The sequence below is a fragment of the Heterodontus francisci genome, chromosome 8, assembly GCF_036365525.1.
Source record: "Heterodontus francisci isolate sHetFra1 chromosome 8, sHetFra1.hap1, whole genome shotgun sequence".
NCBI classification, from domain to species: domain Eukaryota; kingdom Metazoa; phylum Chordata; class Chondrichthyes; order Heterodontiformes; family Heterodontidae; genus Heterodontus; species Heterodontus francisci.
The window spans coordinates 73479907-73505455 of record NC_090378.1 but is presented as its reverse complement, the minus strand read 5'-3'; the positions used below and the strand labels follow the sequence as shown (position 1 = coordinate 73505455).

General features: G+C 46.0%; 1 protein-coding gene and 1 long non-coding RNA gene across 3 annotated transcripts in view; one reads left to right on the top strand and one right to left on the bottom strand.

Moving 5' to 3' along the window:
* Positions 1-25549, top strand: part of pde4dip (phosphodiesterase 4D interacting protein) — a 536621-nt gene that overhangs the window by 216542 nt on the left and 294530 nt on the right. The gene's annotated exons all lie outside the window — the stretch shown is intronic.
* Positions 12706-25549, bottom strand: part of LOC137372912 (uncharacterized) — a 33275-nt gene continuing 20431 nt past the window's right edge. Inside the window, exons 2-3 of the long non-coding RNA XR_010975529.1 lie at positions 24013-24170; positions 12706-13094 (exon numbers count right to left, since the gene is read on the bottom strand). This is a non-coding gene — a long non-coding RNA (uncharacterized lncRNA). The remainder of the gene's footprint in view (positions 13095-24012; positions 24171-25549) is intronic.

The following is a 25549-nucleotide window of genomic DNA, read 5'->3' as shown; positions in this document are numbered from 1 at the left end:
TCCTATCAACACCTTTACTTTTGTTATCTCTTGCCCCACCCCCGTTTTATTTGCTTAAAACCTATTACATTTCTAACCTTTGTCAGTTCTGATGAAGAATCACTGACCTGAAACGTTAACTCTGCTTCTCTCTCCACAGATGCTGCCAGACCTGCTGTGTATTTCCAGCATTTCTTGTTTTTATTTCAGATTTCCAGCAACTGCAGTATTTTGCTTTTATTATATTGCCTAACATTTACCATTCTGGAAGGACGGAATTTCTGAGCTTATATTTTTCCTAGCTAACTAAATATTTATGAGGGGAGAGCACATGACTATTTCTCCCTTGCAGAATATTTTTAAATAGCTTCTATTTTTTTAACCTAAACATGTGTGTTAAGTCATTGATCCATCTCCTTCAGTTCTCTATATTTATTGGTTTTTCCAATGCGCTGGCCCAGCCTTCTGTTACAGATAGTAATGTAAGAAGCAAACCTTAATGTGCTGTACTGTTTAACTGCAATAATTTTGATTTGCTTGATTAAAACATGATGCTGTGCATTGCTTTATTTCCATCAAAACTGTCCACAACAGAGCTCTATAAACCATGTCACTTTGCAATGGCCAGGTGGCTTATTTATGCTCACTGCAGTGTTAAATCCACATAAATTTCATTTAATCAGATTCTGTAATTCTCCCTTCCCTTTTTCCTGCAAGTTTCTCATTTCCCTTCCTGAACGTGTTAACTCCTGTACACTTCTACAGATGCCAACTGACCTCTTGTTTCACTCCAAGAGGCCATTTATCATGTGTAAACCTTTACCATGGGTATCAGTGGAATATTTGACCACAGGGTACATCATAGTTGAGCCTTGTGCTATCTTGTACATAAATGCAAACTTCTAGTAAAAGATTCTGCTTAGCAATCAGGAGTGGAAATCTGATGAAAGATGATCGACCTGAAACGTTAACTCTGTTTCTATTTCCACAGAAGCTGCCAGATCTGCTGAGTATTTCCAGCATTTTCTGTTTTTACCAGTGTAAATCCTTTTGTTTTCTTGTCTTCCAACCCCAGTTGTGCCAAGATTAGTTACATCACCCCCCACCACTAGCCCAGCTGAGATCAGCTAACACAGGACAAAGTGGGGAATGGGGGATAAATGTTGGCCAGGACAACGGAAGAGCTCTCCTCTGTTCTTCAAATAGTGCCATGGGATCTTTAATTGTCCTCTTCAGAGGGCAGATAGTTGTTTAACATCTCATCCAAAAGGTAGATAATATGAAGAAACAAAGGAAGAAATCCAAGGCCCATTGTGCAGGAATTAAAAGATTATGAGAGAAGGTGTGATATTTCAAGAAGTGCTGATTAAGTGACACCCCAGCCTCGGTCGAGGCACCCAAATCTCGTCTTCAGCAGCCCAGTGGCCTGCTCGATGGTCTGTCAAGTGGACCCATGGCAGGTATTATACCTCTCTTCTGCTGCAATGCGAGGGTTCCTCACAGTCATGAATAGCCATGTCTGCAAATGGTAGCCTTTGTCCCTAAGAATCCATCCCTGAAGGAGCATGGAGGGATGGGGCTGCCAGGCATTGGGTGTCCACTGACGCCCATGAAGCATGGCACATGAGTTGGTGACAGCCTCTCTTGAGAACCATAGTCTTTGCTGACACTGGCACTCTGACATCTGCGGAGAGTTGAGGTGAGTCCTTTTTTAAAAATTCTTTTATGGGACATGGGCATCGCTGGCAAGGCCTGTATTTGTTGCCCATCCCTAATTGCCCTAGACAACTGACTGGCTTTCTCAGCCATTTCAGAAGGCAGTTAAGTGTCAACCACATTGCCCGGGGGGCTGGAGTCTCATGTAGGCTAGACCAGGTAAGGACGGCAGATCCCTTAAGGGCATTAGTGAACCAGATGGGTTTTTGGGACAATCGATGATAGTTTCAATGCACCATTGAATGCACTGAGACTAGCTTTCAATTTCAGATTTTTAAAAATTAATTAATTGAATTTATTAATTAATTGAATTTAAATTCCACCAACTGCCTTAGTGGGATGTGAACCTGTGGCCCCAGGACATTAACCTTACCATTACACCACCATCACCTCCAGTACACTCTCTGCCGCAGATAGGCCCTTCTTCATGCGGCCGGCTGTTGGTGCTCCCCTATGCGCACTTCACTGGCATGCCAGTTGGTCTCTTGCTGCTCCTGCTGTTGATGCTGTGGAGCCGCAGGCATCTGTTCCTCCCTCCCTTTGCGCTGCTGCTCCTCTGCACGGGAAGCCACAAAGACTGGGTGTATCAGTCCTAAGCCGGTTGGTCTCTCCCCAACTTGTACGCTATCCTCGGACTCAACCTTCCCTGGAACCTTCCCCTTGCTACTTCCCTTTCAACCATGCCAAAGCCCCTCTGCATCCCTTGAAGATCGCCCATCGTCCTAAGCAGCTCCCACCCTTGAGGATTGCACACCACCCTAAGCAACTCCCACCCTTAGAGGCCTCCCACTGCTGGCTGGCAATGGCCTCTGCTCCCCATTCTTCCCCTTCAAGTCAATGAACACTGTCACAATGGCTTACACTCAGAGGCAGCGCTGAGGTCTCATATCATTGCTGCCAGCTTTAGCCAGTCAGCGATCTGAAGGCCTGTGATCCCCTTGTGACGTTCATTAAGTTCAAAACGCCCCGTAAAGTCACATTCAGGTCCATGCAAATTCAGCTTAATTACCATCTCAGTGAGCTAAATTGAAGTTCCCCAACTCCGCTCTCCATCTTTCCTGACACTTGTAAAATGTGGAACCAATGTCATGACATCGAGGTTCCAGGTGAGCGCATTCCCTCCCAATTTTTCATCCCTCCCACTGCATGCCTCCTATTCCACTCTTTCAGACCCCATAAAATTCAGCTCCACTAATGCAAAGTTCTGTAGCAGGAGTGTTGCATTGTAAAATTTGGCCTGATATCTCAGTTTACTTAGAAGTCTGCAGTGTCTTAACAAATAATTTAATAGAACAAACGTTTGACCTCAACCCATTGATATAAAAAGCATCAAAAGTATCCAGAAATAAATCAGTTTATCAAGGAGCAGCTAATGCGTGTCCTTGATAAGTATGTACCTGTCAGGCAGGGAGGAAGTTGTCGAGCGAGGGAGCCGTGGTTTACTCAAGAAGTTGAAGCGCTTGTCAAGAGGAAGAGGGCGGCTTATGTTAGGATGAGACGTGAAGGCTCAGTTAGGGCGCTTGAGAGTTACAAGCTAGCCAGGAAGGATCTAAAGGGAGGGCTAAGAAGAGCAAGGAGAGGACACGAGAAGTCATTGGCGGATAGGATCAAAGAAAACCCTAAGGCTTTCTATAGGTATATCAGGAATAAACGAATGATAAGAGTTAGAACAGGGCCAATCAAGGATAGTAGTGGGAAGTTGTGTGCGGAATCAGAGGAGATAGGGGAAGCGTTAAATGAATATTTTTCGTCAGTATTTACAGTAGAAAAAGAAAATGTTGCCGAGGAGATTACTGAGATACAGCCTACTAGGCTAGATGGGATTGAGATTCACAAGGAGGAGGTGTTAGCAATTTTGGAAAGAGTGAAAATAGATAGGTCCCCTAGGCCAGATGGGATTTATCCTAGGATTCTCTGGGAAGCCAGGGAGGAGATTGCAGAGCCGTTGTTGTTGATCTTTATGTCGCCATTGTCGACAGGAGTAGTGCCGGAGGACTGGAGGATAGCGAATGTTGTCCCCTTGTTCAAGAAGGGGAGTAGAGACAGCCCTGGTAATTATAGACCTGTGAGCCTTACTTCGGTTGTGGGTAAAATGTTGGAAAAGGTTATAAGAGACAGGATTTATAATCATCTTGAAAAGAATAAGTTCATTTGCGATAGTCAGCACGGTTTTGTGAAAGGTAGGTCGTGCCTCACAAACCTTATTGAGTTTTTCGAGAAGGTGACCAAACAGGTGGATGAGGGTAAAGCCGTGGATGTGGTGTATATGGATTTCAGTAAGGCGTTTGATAAGGTTCCCCACGGTAGGCTATTGCAGAAAATACGGAAGTATGGGGTTGAAGGTGATTTAGAGCTTTGGATCAGAAATTGGCTAGCTGAAAGAAGACAGAGGGTGGTGGTTGATGGCAAATGTTCATCCTGGAGTTTAGTTACTAGTGGTGTACCGCAAGGTTCTGTTTTGGGGCCACTGCTGTTTGTCATTTTTATAAACGACCTGGATGAGGGTGTAGAAGGGTGGGTTAGTAAATTTGCGGATGACACGAAGGTCGGTGGAGTTGTGGATAGTGTCGAAGGGTGTTGTAGGGTACAGAGGGACATAGATAGGCTGCAGAGCTGGGCTGAGAGATGGCAAATGGAGTTTAATGCGGAGAAGTGTGAGGTGATTCACTTTGGAAGGAGTAACAGCAATGCAGAGTACTGGGCTAATGGGAAGATTCTTGGTAGTGTAGATGAGTAGAGAGATCTTGGTATCCAGGTACATAAATCCCTGAAAGTTGCTACCCAGGTTAATAGGGCTGTTAAGAAGGCATATGGTGTGTTAGCTTTTATTAGTAGGGGGATCGAGTTTCGGAGCCACAAGGTCAAGCTGCAGCTGGACAAAACTCTGGTGAGACCGCACCTGGAGTATTGCGTGCAGTTCTGGTCACCGCATTATAGGAAGGATGTGGAAGCTTTGGAAAGGGTGCAGAGGAGATTTACTAGGATGTTGCCTGGTATGGAAGGAAGGTCTTACGAGGAAAGGCTGAGGGACTTGGGGTTGTTTTCGTTAGAGAGAAGGAGGAGGAGAGGTGACTTAATAGAGACATACAAGATAATCAGAGGGTTAGATAGGGTGGATAGTGAGAGTCTTTTTCCTCGGATGAGGATGGCAAACACGAGGGGACATAGCTTTAAGTTGAGGGGTGAAAGATATAGGACAGATGTCAGAGGTAGTTTCTTTACGCAGAGAGTAGTAGGGGCGTGGAACGCCCTGCCTGCAACAGTAGTAGACTCGCCAACTTTAAGGGCATTTAAGTGGTCATTGGATAGACATATGGATGTAAATGGAATAGTGTAGGTCAGATGATCGGCGCAACATCGAGGGCCGAAGGGCCTGTACTGCGCTGTAATATTCTAATTCTAATTCTAATTCTAATTTGGGAACAGGAAGGGTTATATATTTCTGTTGAAACGAATGATGGAACAAGTGCTGACCACTGAGTCTACTGTTCCTAATTATCACTGTTGCTAATTTGGGAATTTGCTAATTGGTTCAGATGGAATTTGGCAATGCTGGATCAGATGATGAGATCATTTTCACATAGCATGACTGTAGGGTTAGAAGTTGCATTGCTTTTGAAATGGAGCACGATGTTGTCGGGGCTGGTCTGTGTGCACTCTTTGCTTCGCGACCGTCAGTATGATTGACATTAGTATCATACTGCAAGCTTCAGCTCAATTGTTAGATTCCAAATAAAAATGATTTTAAACAAAAAAATACCAAAATCTCTGTTGTAGTGAGGTCTGCTATGGTTTTTCTGCTGTTTTACCGATTATACAAGGTACGAGTTTAACAAGAGTGCTTAAAAAAAACATTTCCTATACTCATTTATTTAGAAAAATACTATTTGTGGGAATAGATTTTGCAGTGAGCTGGTCAACCTCTGAGACCTGAGTTTAAATGTCGAGCAGCTTTGATGAGATAATAGTCTCCACTCTCTCTCACCTGCCAGCTGAAAGGGTCCCACCACAGTCTTACACCAGTTATTAGTATATGTACTCTGGGAATTCACAGCAATTGATACTGAATTGGCAATATAGGGCCACAGTGAAAAATAGTGGGAAGGGGACAAGTAATGTTAAAAAGACAAGCTTTAAGGCTTTGTGCCTTAACGCGTGGAGCATTCACAATAAAGTGGATGAATTAATCGCGCAAATAGATGTAAACGGGTATGATATAGTCGGGATTACGGAGACATGACTGCAGAGTGACCAGGGATGAGAAATGAACATCCAGGGGTATTCAGTATTTAGGAAGGACAGACAAAAAGTAAAAGGCGGTGGAGTTGCATTGCTGGTTAAAGAGGAAATTAACGCAATAGTGAGGAAGGATATTAGCTCTGACAATGTGGAATCTGTATGGGTAGAGCTGAGAAACACTAAGGGGCAAAAAACCTTAGTGGGGGTTGTATATAGATCCCCAAACTGTAGTGGTGATGTTGGGAATGGCATTAAACAGGAACTTAAAAATGCATGCAATAAAGGAACATCTGTAATTATGGGTGACTTTAATCTGCATATAGATTGGGCAAATCAAATTAGTCACAATACCGTCAAGGAGGAATTCATGGAGTGTATACGGGATGGTTTTCTGGACCAATAGTTGAGGAACCAACTGGAGAACAGGCCATCCTAAACTGTGTATTGTGTAATGAGAGAGGAATAATTGACAATCTAGTTGTGCGAGACCTCTTGGGGATGAGCAACCATAATATGATAGAATTCTTCATCAAGATGGAGAGTAACGTAGTTGATTCTGAGACTAAGGTCCTGAATCTTAATAAAGGAAACTACGAAGGTATGAGGCGCTTGTTGGCTATGATGGATTGGGAAACGTTACTTAAAGGGATGACGGTGGATAGGCAATGGCAAACATTCAAAGAGCGCATGGATGAATTGCAACAATTGTTTATTCCTGTCGAGCGCTAAAGTAAAACGGGAAAGATAGTCAAACCATGGTTTATAAGGGAAATTAGAGATAGCATTAGATCCAAGGAAGAGGCATACAAATTTGCAAGAAAAAAACAACAGACCTGAGGATTGGGAGCAGTTTAGAATTCAGCAAAGCAGGACCAAGGGATTGATTAAGAAGGGGAAAATAGAGTACGAGAGTATGCTTGCGGGGAACATAAAAACTGACTGTAAAAGTTTCTATAGGTATATGAAGAGAATAAGATTGGTGAAGACAAATGTACGTCCCTTACAGTCAGAAACAGGAGAATCTATTATGGCGAACAAAGAAATGGCTGACCAACTAAATGCATACTTTGGTTCTGTCTTCACAAAGGAGGACACAAATATCATAACAGAAATGTTGGGGAACACAGGGTTTAATGAGAGGGAGGAACTGAAGGAAATCAGTATCAGTAGAGAAATGGTGTTGGGGAAATTGATGGGATTGAAGGCCGATAAATCCCCAGGGCCTGATAATCTACATCCCAGATTACTTAAGGAAGTGGCCCTAGTAATAGTGGATGCATTGGTGGTCATCTTCCAAGATTCTATAGACTCTGGAACAGTTCCTACAGATTGGAGGGTAACTAATGTAACCCCACTATTTAAAAAGTGAGGCAGAGAGAAAGCAGGGAATTATAGACCAGTCAGCCTGACTGGTAGTGGGGAAAATTCTAGAATCCATTATCAAAGATTTTATAGCAGAGTACTTCGAGAACAGTGGTAGAATTGGGCAGAGTCAGCATGGATTTACAAAAGGGAAATCATGCTTGACAAATCTACTAGAATTCTTTGAGGATGTAACGAGTAGAGTTGATGAGGGACAGATAGTGGATGTGGTTTATTTGGACTTTCGGAAGGCTTTCGACAAAGTCCCACATAAGAGATTAGCGTGTAAAATTAAAGCGCATGGGATTGGGGGTAGTGTATTGTGATGGATAAAAAATTGGTTGGCAGACAGGAAACAAAGAGTAGGAATAAACGGGTCTTTTTCCAAATGGCAGACAGTTACTAGTGGGGTACTGCAGGGATCGGTGCTAGGACCCCAGCTACTCACAATATATATTAATGATTTAGATGAGGGAACTAAATGTAATATCTCCAAATTTGCAGATGACACAAAACTGGGTGGGAGGATGAGATGTGAGGAGGATACAGAGAGGCTTCAGGGTGATTTGGACATGTTGAGTGAGTGGGCAAATGCATGGCAGAAGCAGTATAATGTGGATAAATGTGAGGTTATCCACTTTGGTAACAAAAACAGAAAGGCCGATTATTATCTGAACAGCTATAAACTGAGAGAGGGGAATATGCAATGAGACCTGGGTGTTCTCGTACACAAGTCGCTGAAGGTAAGCATGCAGGTGCAACAGGTGGTAAAAAAGGCAAATGGTATGTTGGCCTTCATAGCGAGAGGATTCAAGTACAGGAGCAGGGATGTCTTGCTGCAATTATATAGGGCCTTGGTGAGGCCATACCTGGAATATTGTGTGCAGTTTTGGTCTCCTTATCTGAGGAAGGATGTTCTTGCCACAGAGAGAGTGCTGCGAAGGTTTACCAGACTGATTCCTGGGATGGCGGGACTGACATATGAGGAGAGATTGAGTCGGTTAGGATTATATTTGATGGAGTTCAGAAGAGTGAGGGGGGATCTCATATGAACCTATAAAATTCTAACAGGACTTGACAGGGTAGATGCAGGAAGGATGTTCCCAATGGTGGGGGAGTCCAGAACCAGGGGTCATAGTTTAAGGATACGGGGTAAACCTTTCAGGACTGAGATGAGGAGAAATTTCTTCACCCAGAGAGTGGTGAGCCTGTGGAATTCGCTACCACAGAAAGCAGTTGAGGCCAAAATATTGTATGTTTTCAAGAAGGAGTTAAATACAGCTCTTGGGGCGAAAGAGATCAAAGGATATGGGGGGAAAGCGGGAACAGGTTACAGAGTTGGATGATCAGCCTTGATCATAATGAATGGCGGAGCAGGCTCGAAGGGCTGAATGGCCTACTCCTGCTCCTATTTTCTATGTTTCTATGTTAATATCAATCCTAGTAGCCACATGCATGGCTTGTGTAGAATTCAAATAAGAGTATTCTGAAGCTAGGGTGAATGCAGATTTTGGGGATGTAGAAGAAATGTTATTGTGTTATACCTGACCTGTGAGTGCTTGATAATGACAGTGGCGGAATTTAGTGAGGCTATCTGGAGCGGGAACAGAGGGGTGGGGGGCCGGAGAATAGCTATAGACTTATCCGCCCGGAAATCCAACGTCATGATGTCTGTTCTGGATTTAGTCAGCAGCAGGAAAGCACCAAGGCAGTGTTGCCACTCTGATACAACTGGACTGCCATTTGAATTGCTGAACAGTTGGTTTTAATACATAAGCGGCAATTGAAAGCGATTCGATAGGGGGGCTGGGGACTAAGTGAATGATGGGTGGCCCTCACGTGCCTTCAGATCCCTGGCCATTGAAAGACTGAGATAAAGCCTCAGTGCCATGAAGGGAAGGCAGCCATGAACAGTACTGAATATGGGAAGAGAGGGGAGTGGAGGCCATTGTTAGCCTGTGGTGCGGTGCGTTGTGCACAGGTGGGCTTGGTCTCGGGTGGTCAGCACGCATGGCCATACTCCTGGGTAAGAGAGTTGGGTAGCCCTACTGCTGGCTGAAAGGGTTGGCTATCAGCAAGGCTGGGCACTGAAGGCCATATGCCCAGAAGCTGAGAGGAGTAGCAAAGGCAAAGATGCCAGGGCAACTTTGTCGCTGCATGGATAGCACTCTTGAGGTCTACTGGTCACCCCTCATGGTCTCATACAGTTTGTGGACCCCCGTGACGTGATGCAGCGCCTCCAATGGAGGGAGTGCCAGGAGGCAAGAGATAGTCTCATACTTACTTGCTTCCGGCCACCATGCTTGCCTCTCAGGGTGAAAGCAATAAAAGCTTACCTAAAAACATTCAGTCTGTTGCCTCCTTTCCATTAGGGTTCCGTGCCAAGCACCCAAATCATTCACATGCTCTGACACATCAGAGGTGCTTACCAAAGGAGGGCTGAGCTTAGACTGGCAGCCCACTATGGAAGAAGGATGAGGTCAGCATCACACAATTAAGGCGTGAAGGAATAAGCATTTTCCACAATGAAAGTTAACTTCTATGCAAATAAAATTTATAGCAGAAAACAAATTGCAAATTTTGAGCACCCGTGAAACTCCGAGTGTGTCTAGGTGGTTTTCTTTATATGTTGTTGAGTGCTTCTACGCGGTGTTACCCCTGCGCTAGCAGCTGGGCTTGAGGCAGGCTGCTGATCACGCTGCCCGTTGGCCTGTGATGACTTCGGCAGGCGTCTTCTGGCTGCCTGAGGCCTGGAGGGCCACATCTACCTGAGAGTTTCCTGCACAGGTGCAGGACTCTTCTCAGGCATCATGGCTGCTGGAGCTGGGCTCATTGGCAGAGGGGCTGAGGAGCCACTGTCCACACTTAGAGCGCTCTGAGGGGAACCCCCAGATGTGGAGGTCAGCGTCTTCTCCTCCCTTTCAAGGCTCACTTGAACCTTCCTGCTCACCAGAGAAGGATGAGGAGCTGGAGAACACGCCAGGTGCCTTCTCCTCTCGCCTTGCCATTACTGCATTGTGCTCATGACTAAGGCGATGGTGTACAGGTCTGCATGCATCTGTGGGATCTAGCTCTCCATGAGAGTTGTCAGCCTCTCGATGGAGAAAGCCATGCACTCACATGCCTGAGACATGGCAGCACTCATGGTATGGATGGTCTCCTCCATCGTCCACTCATGCCTGTGCAATGCCTCTGGCATCTCCACCAGATGTTCCCTTGTCTCTCTCTGCAACTCCAGCATACCCTGTGCTGTTGAACCCAGAGGCTTGTCATCAGCCTGGGGCTCACTATGGGCCTGGCCACCCACAATCCTCTGACTATCAGAGGCCTCGGCTGTCTCAGTCTCAGCTGCTTGGGCACATGTCACCAGCTTGTGACCCTGATGTTAAAGCTGAGCGGAAACCCACCGAGGTGAAAGTATCTGAGCTGGTGGAAGGTGCAGGAGAGTCATGTGATGGTGCATCCTCTGATTGCTCGTCCTCAGAGGTTGACTGCTGTCCCCCTTTAGATTGAGTCTCCTGTGGACGCTGACCTGCATGAGAGAACATAAACATGTGTAGGTTAGGCATTGCAGATCTTGTCATGATGGTCATGCATTATGTGGATCTCCAGAAGTGTGCTGCATGTCGATGGAAGACAATCCTCTCTCCCTTGCGCAGAGACTCTTGTCTCACCATTCATGATTGAGTGTCCGCCCTGGGCCCCTGCTAACTTCAGTGCTTCACTCTCAGTTGCTGAAAGAGCCTATATGTCAGCAATTCCTCTGCCAGTCCGTGAGGTCTCCCTGTTATTATGGGCCCACCTGTCCTGCAAGTGGAAAGAGGGAGATAATCATACTTCAAAGGAAGAGAACGGGACAGGTATGCTGGAGGCAGCCCCTCACCCCCTGCTGAGGTTTCCAATATGGCTGATCCCCATGTCAGCTCTCAGGGGAGGTAATGGGGATGATCTGTGAAAGAAGGTGGCCTTTGGCTGAGATGCTGCCATGCATCTAGTAGGGTGTATTGATGCCTAACCCCCTTTGCCATTGCCATTGTGGTGCCTCCTTCACCTTGTTGCACGCCCTCCCGCATAGCCACATGCAATCCGCAAAAAGGAGAGTGGTATGGGGCACTCACCTTGGCAGACTGAACAAGGTCATTGACTCTCTTCCTGCACTGGATGCATGTTTGGGAGGTGACCCCAAGGCTGCTTACCTCCTCTGCGATCTCTATTCAGGCTTGCTTGGTCAGGTGGGAGGATCTCTTCTCGCGATTGCTGGAGATGAGGACCTCCTGACTTTTCCTTTTAGCTTGGAGGAGAATCTGCAGGGAAGCATCACTAAACCGTGGGCCACCCAGTGTCTTGTATGAGCCATTGTGGGGTTTCCTTGTCAGAGGGATTAGGCTCACTCCAGCAGCAATCTCAGCAGCAGACAACAAATGACTCTATGACAGCAATGAAATCAGGGCTTTAATTATGGCGCCAACATCTCCTCTGGAATCGTCCAACGCCACATTCGACGCCTTGAATCCTTGAATCACATAATTGGCTGGGCCCCGTGCCTCCATTATTATAATTGGTCATCTGTCATGTGATTTTGGTGGGCCCGCCACACATGTGATGAGAGGCGATGGCACCCACTTCTGAGTCTGCCGCCAGAAACCACGATACGAACACTAAATCAGCCCAGTGTGTGCAAAAGAATAGCAGAGTGTTCTAATTTCAATCACTGGCATTTGTCACCTTGACTCACTAAGAATACAATTTGAAATGAAAGTAGAAAGTGTTCCTTTATAGCTTCGCCAATAAGGTAGTTTGCAAGTCTTCTGGGCACTGAGTGACTAATAAACGATGTAATAACTGGTGTTTGGTTACCGTGTTTATTTTTTCTTCTCTTCTGCCATTCAGAATGTGGTCAGGTAGTGAGGCCTATGTCCTAAGTCCGATAGTGTCAGGCAACTGGTTTTATGCTCTTCATTTACTGTGTCACATCCCTTGGTAAGACATGTGTCCGCAATTTTCCACAAGGGGAATTTCCTATCTTAGATCATCCAGAGGCCACACAGGGAGGGAAAAAAAGGAAAGAAATTACTGTGAAATCCATGCTCGATGGCTTTTGCAAACCTTCCAATGGTCAGTTACAGAGCACCATTGGCAGAGTGTTAGGAGCAGATGGTCTATGCCTGCCGCTCTCAAGTTATGGGATGGTGTTATGATCAGGTGAGGAGGGGTCGAAAGGTTTCCCTCTTGTCCCTCTCCTTGTTTGACCGCAACAGGGTTTATTTCTTATAAGCAGCAGATATGCTTACCAATTCAGTGAGTGCTTAACCCTTTATGTGCTATGATCATAAAAGAACCAATCAGACAGGTTTTCTTGAGTTTAAACAAGAAAGAGGTTAGTTTATTGTACTTAAAACCAAAAACCCGATCTAAGTAAAATAATAAACTATGTTCCAACTTTCACACACACACATGAGAATCACAAACAGGTTACAGAGCGGTGAATAGATTGGTTGAATTAGAGTCCGGAACAATAAAAAAGAATATACAGTCTGTGGAGTCTGATAATTCAGTTTGTCTTCCAGAAGAACCCGGTGGTCCTGAAGTTTCTGGCTGGTAGTTGGGACCGACTGGTTCAGGATTTTCTTGGAGATAGTGATGCAGATGGTTTTCTTCCTGGGGTCTTTGTCTGCAGTAATGATAGACTTGGATGTTTGTAGCCAGCAGGCAGGGTTCAAACTTGCACGGTTGCCTGGACAGAGAGAGAGGGAGACCCCACTTGGGTCCTTCATTGGTCAGTCTCAGGGCTTGTCTGTCTGTGGAGAGAAGGAACAGCTAGTTTCTCACAGATGGAGAGTCTGTCACATGATGGCTCAGTTTATTCTCTCTTTTGTAACTTAATTAGAGCAGGTTTAAGAATTCCAATCTCTCTCAGGTCCCATAATTTCAGTGTTTACCTTTTGAGTGGTCTGTCTCCAACTGTATTAAGGTTCCAAGATTGCCTTTAATGTCTTGTTAATGAGGGCAAGGCAGGTAGCCCATTCAAAATTCTCAGGCTGTTGTTCTGGTGGGAGATTTACCAGACCGAGGTCTCCATCTTGATACATTGGAATGTAAGATATTTAGATGCAAATTGTGGTGGCCATTTTAGCTGCTAGCAGTGACCTTTTATCAGTTCTTTGTCTCCTGCTTTCTTTTTAAAGTTTAATTCAGGTTTCCAACCGATGGATTAAAAAAAAATCATGTTTCAGCCTAGCACGTGTTCATGAGAGATGGCATGTGGAATAGAGGGACCTAAAGCAAAGAAGGGGTGCTGAGGCAGGGAAGTGAGCAAACATTATTTGGAACTTCTGTACTGTATTGAGATTTCTCATTCTCCTGTAATGTGTAACCTTGGTGTGACTTTGTTATGTTCATGTTATATCTGTGATAAACTTATTCCAAAGTAGTGTCAGTGTCGTATTTATACACGGTTTAATCTTTTGGACTATAATTAGCAGTTAGAAATAACCCAAAGTTATTTTACCCACAGATCGTTCAGTATTCTGTCAGGCTGTTTATATGATGCCATTATACATCAGTGTTTCTGCTCAATATCTGAGTATTGATGCTTCGGAGCTTGAACAGCAATTGGCATCACTGCGCCGCACCCGCAAGGCTGAGAGTTTCATGGATAGCAGATTTATAGATGTGGTCACCCCCAGCTTAAGGGCGTGCAGGCAGAAAGGGAATGGGTGACTGCCAGGCAGTCAAGAAGGACCAGACAAGTAATGCAGAGTCCCCTGAGTGCATTTTGACAGGATATCGCACACCTACATGATGGACGTGCTTTCCAAAATGGGGTTTGGGGAGGGAATCTGCAATTGGATCCAACTGCTCTACACAAACATCAGTAGCGCAGTCTCAATCAACGGGTGGGAATCGGAAAGTTTCCCGATCAAATCTGGAGTCAGACAGGGCTGTCCTCTCTCCCCGGTCTTGTTTGTTTGCTGTATTGAACCCTTTGCTGAGTCTATTAGGAAGGATGCGAGCATAAGAGGGGTGACAATCCCAGGCAGCGGAGGCACTCAGGTTAAAACCTCCCTGTACATGGATGACGTCGCCGTCTTCTGCTCGGATCCGCTGTCCGTGCGCAGACTGATGAGCATCTGCGACCAGTTCGAACTGGCCTCGGGAGCCAAAGTTAACCACGGCAAGAGCGAGGCCATGTTCTTTGGGAACTGGGCTGACCAATTCTTTGTCCCCTTCAGCGTCAGGTCAGATTACCTGAAGGTGCTGGGGATATGGTTTGGAAAGGCCGGGGCGTGCACCAAAACCTGGGAGGAGCGAGTAGCCAAGGTACGACAAAAGTTGGGCATGTGGGGGCAGTGATCTCTCTCCATTGTGGGTAAGAACCTGGTCATCAGGTGCGAGGCGCTCACGTTGTTGCTCTACGTGGCGCAGGTCTGACCCATACCCCACTCCTGCGCTGTGGCAGTCACCCGAGCCATTTTCCGCTTCATCTGGGGATCTAAAATGGACCGGGTCCGGAGGGACACGATGTTCAAATCTCTGGATAAGGGCGGGAAAAATGTACCCAACGTGGCCCTCATCCTGATGACCACCTTCGTGTGCGGCTGCATCAAGCTGTGTGTAGATCTCCAGTACGCAAACTCCAAGTGTCACTACGTGCTGAGGTTCTATCTGTCCCCGATGTTGCGAAGCATGGGCCTGGGCACATTGCCGTGGAACGCTCCATGCAGTTGGGCCGTGCCGTACCACCTATCCTTCGTGGAGCAGTTTCTGCGGCAAAACACCTTTGACCTCCGGTCCATCAGGCAGTGGTCTGCACGGAATGTCCTCAAGGCCCTACGGGAAAAGGAGACGGTGGATCCTGTCGGATGGTTCCCCGAGCAGACCGTCAAAGTCATTTGGCGGAATGCCTCATCACCAGAACTTTCAAACAAGCACCAAGACGTAGCTTGGCTGGTGGTGAGAAGGGCCCTCCCCGTCAGATCCTTCATGCACACCCGAAGTCTCCCCCCCTCCGCACAATGCCCCCGCGTTGGCTGTGGTGGGGAAGAGACGGTCGCCCACCTCCTCCTGGAATGTGTCTTTGCAAAGCAGGTGTGGAAAGAGATGCAGTGGTTTTTGTCGAGGTTCATCCCAAGCAGCTCTGTAACACAGGAGTCTGTGCTCTACGGGCTGTTCCCAGGGACGCACACCGAGACAAACATCAACTGCTGCTGGAGGACTATCAATTCGGTGAAAGACGCCCTTTGGTCTGCCCGAAACTTGCTGGTCTTCCAGCGCAAAGAGTTGTCCACCACCGAATGTTGCAGACTGGCACATTCCAAGGTCCAGGACTACGTGCTGAGGGACGCACTAAAGCTTGGGGCAGCCGCAGCAAAGGCTCAATGGGGAAAGACCACAGTGTAAGGTCCCCCCACCAAGCTGAACTGAGGGGCTGGATCCATGGGAAACCCCTCGAACTGTATCGTTAATATTTTCAATTGCTGTAAATGTAAAACTGTAATTGACATGACAATTGTGAAATGGAAGGGTTGTGAAGAAACTCATGATAGTATAGAAGGAAACTGATCTCCCTTGCAATATTTGTATTTTTTGGTGCTGTTTTGAAACTGTTTGGCAATGTAATTTTTACAGATTTTTATGAATAAAGTATATTTTGGAAATAAAAAAAAAAAATCTCACTCACCAACCAGTATTTGTTCTGAATACTGGTGAGAGTGATGGTTCCTCTGGGGTGTGCAGCCAGAGTCTAGTCCACGGCACCACAGCTGGCTCAGCTGTAGAGGGAGGCGGGAGGAAGATTGGAAAAGCAATAGTAATAGGGGATTCAATAGTTAGGGGAACAGACAGGTATTTCTGCAGCCGCAGATGTGAATCCAGGATGGTATGTTGCCTCACTGGTGCCAGGGTCAAGGATGCCACTGAGCGACTTTAGAGCACTCTGAAGAGAGAGGGTGAACAGCCAGCGGCCATGGTCCATATCGATACCAATGACATAGGTAGAAAGAGGGATGTCCTGCAGGAAGAATTTAGTGAGCAAGGAAAGAAACTAGCAAGCAGGACCTCAAGGTAGTAATCTCCGGATTACTGCCAGTACCACAGCAAGTGAGTATAGAAAAAGGAGGATAGAGCAGATGAATGCATGGCTGGAAAGATGGTGCAGGAGGGAGGGCTTTAGATTCCTGGGACATTGGGACCGGTTCTGTGGGAGATGGGACCTATACAGGCCAGACAGGTTGCACCTGAATATTATTAGAACCAATGTCCTTGTGGGGCGATTTGCAAGTGCTATTGGGGAGGATTTAAATTAACTTGGCAGAGGTGTAGGAACCAGGAGGTAATGTTAGAGAGGAAAGCCAGGGTGCACAGAGAATTGGGAAAGACAGATAGCACTAGAGTAGGAAATAGTAAGGTATTAGGTGGGATCAGAGTAAGAGAGAATGTAATAAGCTCTAAATTAGGTTTACTGTGTATGTAAGTAAATGTGCAGAGTGTGGTGAATACGATTGGTGAACTTTAGGCACAGATAGCTATGTGGAAAAATGATGTCATGGCGATAACAGCTCAAAAAAGACAGGACTAGGTACTAAATATTGCTGGATACATGGTGTTCAGGAAAGATATGGGAGGAAGGAAAGGAGGAGGGATAGCTATATTGATTAAGGAAAACATTACAGTGCTGGACAGAGAGGATGTCCAAGAGGGGTAAAGGACAGAAGATATTTGGTTGGAGCTAAGAAACAATCTTCTTCTTTTTGGCCTCCTTGTCTCGAGAGACAATGATTAAGCGCCTGGAGATGGTCAGTGGTTTGTGAAGCAGAGCCTGGAGTGGCTATAAAGGCCAATTCTAGAGTGACAGACTCTTCCACAGGTGCTGCAGATAAAATTGGCTGTCGGGGCTGTTACACAGTTAGCTCTCCCCTTGCGCTTCTGTCTTTTTTCCTGCCAACTGCTAAGTCTCTTCGACCCGCCACTCTTTAGCCCCGCCTTTATGGCTGCCCGCCAGCTCTGGCGATCACTGGCAACTGACTGCCACGACTTATGATCAATGTCACAGGACTTCATGTCGCGTTTGCAGATGTCTTTAAAGTGGCGACATGGACGGCGGTGGGTCTGATACCAGTGGCGAGCTCGCTGTACAATGTATCCTTGGGGATCCTGCCATCTTCCATGCGCTCACATGGCCAAGCATCTCAAGCGCCTCTGGCTCAGTAGGGTGTATATGCTGGGGATGTTGGCCGCCACGAGGACTTCTGCGTTGGAGATACGGTCCTGCCACCTGATGCCAAGGATTCTCCGGAGGCAGCGAAGATGGAATGTGTTGAGACGTCGCTCTTGGCTGACATACGTTGTCCAGGCCTCGCTGCCGTAGAGCAAGGTACTGAGAACTCAGGCTTGATACACTCGGACTTTTGTGTTCCGTGTCAGTGCGCCATTTTCCCACACTCTCTTGGCCTGTCTGGACATAGCAGCAGACGCCTTTCCCATGCGCTTGTTGATTTCTGCATCGAGAAGTCCCCATCCTCCTGAAGTCCCCAGCATCACAGATGCCAGACTTCAGCCAATTTGCTTCACTTCACGTGATATCAAGAAACGACTGAAGGCACTGGATACTGCAAAAGCTATGGGCCCTGACAATATTCCGGCAATAGTACTGAAGACCTGTGCTCCAGAGCTTGCTGTGCCCCTAGACAAGCTGTTCCAGTACAGCTACAACACTGGCATCTACCCTGCAATGTGGAAAATTTCCCAGGTATGACCTGTACACAAAAAGCAGGACAAGTCCAACCCGGCCAATTACCGCCCTATCAGCCTACTCTCAATCATCAGTAAAGTGATGGAAGGTGTCATCAACAGTGCCATCAAGCGGCACTTGCTTAGCAATAACCTGCTCAGTGACGCTCAGTTTGGGTTCCGCCAAGGCCACACAGCTCCTGACCTCATTACAGCCTTGGTTCAAACATGGACAAAAGAGCTGAACTCAAGTGGTGAGGTGAGAGTGACTGCCCTTGACATCAAGGCAGCATTTGACCGAGTATGGCATAAAGGAGCCCCAGCAAAACTGAGGTCAATGGGAATCAGGGGGAAAACCCTCCACTGGCTGGAGTCATACCTAGCGCAAAGGAAGATGGTTGTGGTTGTTGGAGGTCAATCATCTGAGCTCCAGGACATCACTGCAGGAGTTCCTCACGTAGTGTCCTAGGCCCAACCATCTTCAGCTGCTTCATCAATGACCTTCCTTCAATCATAAGGTCAGAAGTGGGGATGTTCGCTGATGATTGCACAATGTTCAGCAGCATTTGTGACTCCTCAGATACTGAAGCAGTCTGTGTAGAAATGCAGCAAGACCTGGACAATATCCAGGCTGGGCTGATAAGTGGCAAGTAACATTCGCGCCACACAAGTGCCAGGCAATGACCATCTCCAACAAGAGAGAATCTAACCATCTCCCCATGACATTCAACAGCATTGCCATCGCTGAATCCCCCACTATCAACATCCTAGGGGGTTACCATTGACCAGAAACTGAACTGGAGTAGCCATATAAATACCGTGGCTACAAGAGCAGGTCAGAGGCTAGGAATCCTGAGTCGAGTAACTCACCTCCTGACTCCCCAAAGCCTGTCCACCATCTACAAGGCACAAGTCAGGAGTGTGATGGAATACTCTCCACTTGCCTGGATGGGTGCAGCTCCAACAACACTCAAGAAGCTCGACACCATCCAGGACAAAGCAGCCCGCTTGATTGGCACCCCATCTACAAACATTTACTCCCTCCACCACCGACGCACAGTGGCAGCAGTGTGTACCATCTACAAGATGCACTGTAGCAATGCACCAAGTCTCCTTAGACAGGACCTTCCAAACCCATGACCTCTACCAACTAGAAGGACAAGGGCAGCAAATGCATGGGAACACCACCACCTGCAAGTTCCCCTCCAAGTCACACACCATCCTAACTTGGAACGATATCGCCGTTCCTTCACTGTCGCTGGGCCAAAATCCTGGAACTCCCTTCCTAACAGCACTGTGGGTATACCTACCCCAAATGGACTGCAGCAGTTCAAGAAGGCAGCTCACCACCACCTTCTCAAGGGCCAATAGGGATGGGCAATAAATGCTGGCCTGGCCAGCGACGCCCAGATCCCATGAATGAATTTTTAAAAAAAGACAGGTTAGTGGTGATTGTTGAGCCGAGGTAGGTGAACTCTTGAACCACTTCCAGAGTGTGGTCGCCGATATTGATGGATGGAGCATTTCTGACATCCTGTCCCATGATGTTCGTTTTCTTGAGGCTGATGGTTAGGCCAAATTTGTTGCAGGCAGCCGCAATCCTGTTGATGAGTCTCTGCAGACACTCTTCTGTGTGGGATGTTAATGCAGCATCGTCAGCAAAGAGGAGTTCCCTGATGAGGACCTTCCGTACTTTGGTCTTCGCTCTTTGACGGGCAAGGTTGAACAACCTGCCATTTGATCTTGTGTGGAGGAAAATTCCTTCTTCTGAAGACTTGAATGCATGTGAGATCAGCAGGGAGAAGAAGATCCCAAACAGTGTAGGTGCGAGAACACAGCCCTGTTTCACGCCACTCAGGATAGGAAAGGGGTCTGATGAGGCACCGCTATGCTGAATTATGCTTTTCATATTGTCATGGAATGAGGTGATGATACTTAGCAGCTTTGGTGGACATCCGATCTTTTCTAGTAGTCTGAAGAGACCACGTCTGCTGACGAGGTCAAAGGCTTTGGTGAGATCAATGAAAGCAACCTAGAGGGGCATCTGTTGTTCGCGGCATTTCTCCTGTAGCTGGCGAAGGGAGAACAGCATGTCAATGGTGGACTCTCTGCTCGAAAGGCACACTGTGCCTCAGGGTAGACACGCTCAGCCAGCTTCTGGAGTCTGTTTAAAACGACTCGAGCGAAGACTTTCCCCACTATGCTGAGCAGGGAGCTTCCACGGTAGTTGTTGCAGTCACCCTTGTTCTTATAAAGGGTGATGATATTGGCATCACGCATGTCCTGTGGTACTGCTCCCTCATCCCAGCACAGGCAAAGCAGTTCATGGAGTGCTGAGAGTATAACAGGCTTGGCACTCTTGATTATTTCAGGGGCTTTTCCACTCGCTAGGGAATCAATGGCATCACTGAGTTCTGATTTTGTTGGCTGTTCGTCCAGCTCATCCATGACTGGCAGAGACTGGGCTGCATTGAGGTCAGTCTCAGTGACAATATTTTCCCTGGAGTATAGTTCTTGGTAGTGCAAGATCACGTTGTTGGCACCAGCTGGACCTCATTGTCACACGGCGAGCCTCTGTACACAGCGTTCAAATCACACGCAGCTTCCACAGTGCGGACTGCGACACCGAGCACTCCCGGGCGTGCAGCAAGGTTAGACTCAGACCAAAGAAGCTGCATCACTCCAAGCAGAAGGGCCGCCCGCACATCAACACTAACAGAATTTCTTATCCTCAGCTGTTACATAAGTTTCTACATTCATTTGAAAAAGCCCTTCAAAACACTCCTGCAGGGGATGCAGAGACCAAGTGGGCCCACATCAGAGACGCCATCTATGACTCAGCAATGACCACCTATGGCAAACGTGTGAAGCAGAATGCAGACTGATTTCAATCTCACTTTGAAGAGTTGGAACCTGTCATAGCCGCTAAGTGCATTGCACTGTTGAACTACAAGAAAGCACCCAGCGAGTTCACATCCGTCGCACTTAAAGTAGCCAGAAGCGCTGCACAAAGAACAGCCAGGCGCTGCGCAAATGACTACTAGCAACACCTATGCAGTCGTATTCAGCTGGCCTCCGACACCGGAAACATAAGAGGAATGTATGATGGCATTAAGAGAGCTTTTGGGCCAACCATCAGGAAGATCGCCCCCCTCATGTCTAAATCAGGTGACACGATCACTGACCAACGCAAGCAAATGGACCGCTGGGTGGACCACAACCAAGAACTGTACTCCAGAGAAAATGTTGTCACTAAGAATCAATAGAGGTACCATAACATTGCTGGTTGTATTCTATAGGCTACCAACTAGTGGGAAAAATATAGAGGAACAAATCTGTCAGGAAATTATAGAGAGATGCAAGAATTATCAAGCAAAAGTTGTTTGAAGGTTTTCATGGTGAGAGCAATAACATTGAGTAAGACAATTTTGTGGTTTTGCACCATGTGAATTTGCTCTGAAAACAGCAGTTGTTCCTTGAAAAAAGGAGTCCTTGGAAGAACTGTCAGGCCTCGACGTTTCAGGCAATGTGCTCTGTCTGTCTTCAGGAGGAATAAGTGTAGTGGAGAATGGAAATGTGGGCAGGATCTAACTGCTGAGGAAATTCACATGGTGTAAAATTGTCTTACTCAATTATAGAGTAGTTATAAAGGGGGACCTTAAGGATCCTAATATAGACTGGGATAGTCATAGAGTTATAGAGTCATTTTACGGAATAGAAGGAGCCCATTTGGCCCAACGAGTCCACATTGGTTCTCTGCAGAGCAATCCAGTCAGTCCCACTCCCCCACTCGATCCCCATAGCTCTACAAGTTTATTTCCTTCAAGTGCCCATTCAATTTCCTTTTGAAATCATTGATTCTCTCTACCCTCATGGGCAGCGAGTTCCAGTACTCGCTGCCTAAAAAGGTTCTTCCTCACATTCCGCTTACATCTCCTGCCCAAAACCTTCAATCTTTCTCCCCTAGTCCTTGTACCATCAGTTTTCCTTGTCTAACTTATCTAATCCTGTCATATTCTTGTAGACCTCAATCAAATCTTCCCTCAATCTCCTTTGCTCCAAGGAGAACAACCCAGCTTTTTCAACCCAGCCTTGTAACTAAAGTCCTCCATCCTTGGAACCATTCTGGTAAATATCCTCTGCACCCTCTGAAGGACCCTCACATCCTTCCTAAAATGTAGTTAACAGAACTGGATGCAGTACTCTAGTTACGGCCTAACTAAAGGTTTATAAAGGCTCAGCATAACTTTCCTGCTTTTGTACTCTATGCCTCTATTTATGAATCCCAGGATCCCATATGCTTTGCTAACCACTCTCTCAGTATGTCCTGCCACCTTCAAAGATCGATGCACATGCACCCCTCGGTCCCTCTGTTCCTGCACACTCTTTAGAACTGCACCATTTAGTCTATATTGCTTCACCATATCCCTTATGCCAAAATGCATCACCTCACACTTGTCAGTATTAAATTCCATCTGCCACTTGTCTGCCCATTCTGCTAGCCTATCTGTGTCCTGTCGCAGGCAGTTTGTATCATCCTCACTGTTTGTCACTCCTTCAAGTTTGGTATCATTGACAAATTTTTGAAATTCTACCCTATTCCAAGATCCAAGTCATTTATATATTCCAAAAAAGATAATAGTGTAAAGGGCAGAGAGGGCAAGAGTTTCTAGAGCATGTTCAGGAGAATTTTCTATATCAGTATGTTTCCAGTCCAATGAGGAAGGAGGTGTTGCTGGGTCTGGGAATGAGGTGAGTCAAGTGAATCAAGTGTCAGTAGGGGAATATTTAGAGGACAGTGACCATAGCATCATAACATTTATGTTAGCTATGGAAAGTAACAAGAAACAATCCAGAGTAAAGATAATTAATTGGGGGAGGGCCAACAATAGTGGAGTGAGAACGTATCTGGCCCAAGTAAATTGGAATCAAAGATTGGCAGGCAAAACTATTACAGAACAATGGGCTGACTTTAAAGAGGAGATAGCTCAGGTTAGGCCAAGGTACATTCCCGATAGGGGAAAAGGTAGGGCAAACAGATTCAGAGCTCCCTGGATGATGAAAGAAAAAGAGGGTAAGATGAAGCAGAAAAAGAATGTATATGACAGATGTCACATGGATAATACAAGTGAAAACCAGGCTGAATATAAATGGTTCAGAGGGGAAGTGAAAAACCAAATAAGAAAAGCAAAGAGAGAATATGAGAAGAGACTGGCAGCTAACATAAAAGGGAATCTAAAAGTCCTTAGTGGCATAAATAGTTAAAAGGGTGTGTTAAAAGGAGGAGTGAGGCCATTTAGGGACCTAAAAAGGCATTTACATATGGAGGCAGGGGGCATGGCTGAGGTACTAAATGAGTATTTTGCATCTGTCTTTATCAAGGAAGAACATGTTGCCCATGTCATGGTGAAAGAGGAGGTAGTTGAGACACTTGATGTGCTAAAAATTGGTAAAGACAATGCTTTGTCTTTCAGCACACCATTAACATACCGTTTGCCTTTGTTCCATGACCTTCTGGTCAATTACTCTCTGTGACCTTGTCCTATCAATACCATCTCTTTTATTTTTATTATTTTTAATTAGAGATACAGCACTGAAACAGGCCCTTCGGCCCACCAAGTCTGTGCCGACCATCAACCACCCATTTATACTAATCCTACACTAATCCCATATTCCTACAACATCCCCACCTGTTTCCCTACCACCTACCTCTACTAGGGGCAATTTATAATGACCAATTTACCTATCTACTGCAAGTCTTTTGGTGGTGGAAGAAAACCGGAGCACCCGGCGAAAACCCATGCAGACAGAGGGAGAACTTGCAAACTCCACACAGGCAGTACCCAGAATTGAACCCGGGTCGCTGGAGCTGTGAGGCTGCGGTGCTAACCACTGCGCCGCCCTTGTTATCTCTTGCCCCACCCCCGCTTTACTCGCTTAAAATCTTTTACATTTCTAATTTGTCAGTTCTGAAGAAGGGTTACTGACCTGAAATGTTAACTCTGTTTCTCTCTGCACAGATGTTGCCAGACCTGCTGAGCATTTCCAGCATTTCTTGTTTTTATTTCAGATTTCCTGCATCTGCAGTATTTTGCTTTTATTTTGGTTACCAATGGAGTTGTCTGCAATGATTACAGACTGTGTTCCTGCAAGAGAAGATTTAACATAAGAATTGTAGGAATGAGAAAAGGGCAGCCAGCACATCCAGCCCAGCTTCTTTTAAGACTCAAATACACAGTTGTCACCTCCCTTGTGGTTTGTCACCTGTAATGAATAGCAACTTGACTGATATCAACAAACACAACAGCATTTCTACCCCCAGATTGCATAACAGATGCTGTGATAAATCTTGGTAAAGAGATGCTTTCATGTTCCAGTGGGAATCGAAATGCATTACTTATACCTGGAATTTTCACAGGAGTTCTCCGGCAGAGGATTGATGGAACTCCCGGAGAAAAAAGGTTAATTGCTAAAATTGACTCTACATCATTTGCTAATCTTTTGCTGAAGTTGTGGCAGGAGATCGAAAGAACTCTGTGGAAATTCTTCCCCATAATCTTTAAACATTTGAGCTCAGACCAATTCTCCTTCTCTGGTTACTTTTGTTTACCATGTACAGATGCTTACTGGGGTTAGCTCACTCTCAGAGTATTGCATAGATCTAAAGTGGTATGAATATAATTTCCATGCATGGAATGACTGGTGAATTTGCTCTACCTTTTCATATGTTGATGCAACTGAGATTGGTCTCAACAATTAGAGAATAAAGTGGGCACACCCATGTTCTGCTGGTCCACAAATACACTGCATTGCCACAAATGTCAGGTTTTTGTGCTGTATAGGATTGACAGCTTGGTAAGGAAGAACAACCCAAAAACTTCCCCTATGGCTTACTTGGTAACTGTACTACCCAATGTGTTACAAAGCCATACAAACCAAAAATGTTTTGTGCTTGATTCTGATTAGTTCTGGGTTAGCTGATCAAGCCAGGGTATCAGTTTGTTTGTTATAACTGATAGCTACATTCCTGGGCCAAGGAGTGGTAAAATCAGGTAGGGTTCCCACTCATGATGAATATCCAGTGATTTCCCTCTGGAACTATATATATGTAAATAAACATATATATGTAGATAATAGATGAGAATAGGATTGAGGTTGGCTGTGGTACCCATCATAGTTAAATGGCCTCCCAATAATTACTCTCCAGGCTCACATAAAGAATGGCCATTTGACTGAGCTGGAGAAAGATGCCCTGTGCATAGGGAAGCATATCCTACCAACAGCTTTTAAGAAAGATAGGGGGAGGAAACAGATATGTAGGATTCTATCAATATGGCAGCTGATGATGAATTTGACGAGCACTTCACAGAGCAATGTGGCTGAGTCTGGTACTTTAGCGATCGGACAGTTCAAGAATCATCCTGGTCATTCTGTGCACCTGAAATTATGAAATCATTGAAACACTCAAAGTTAATGACTATCTCTGTCAATATTAATTACCTCCTTCATATGTCAGGTTCATTGT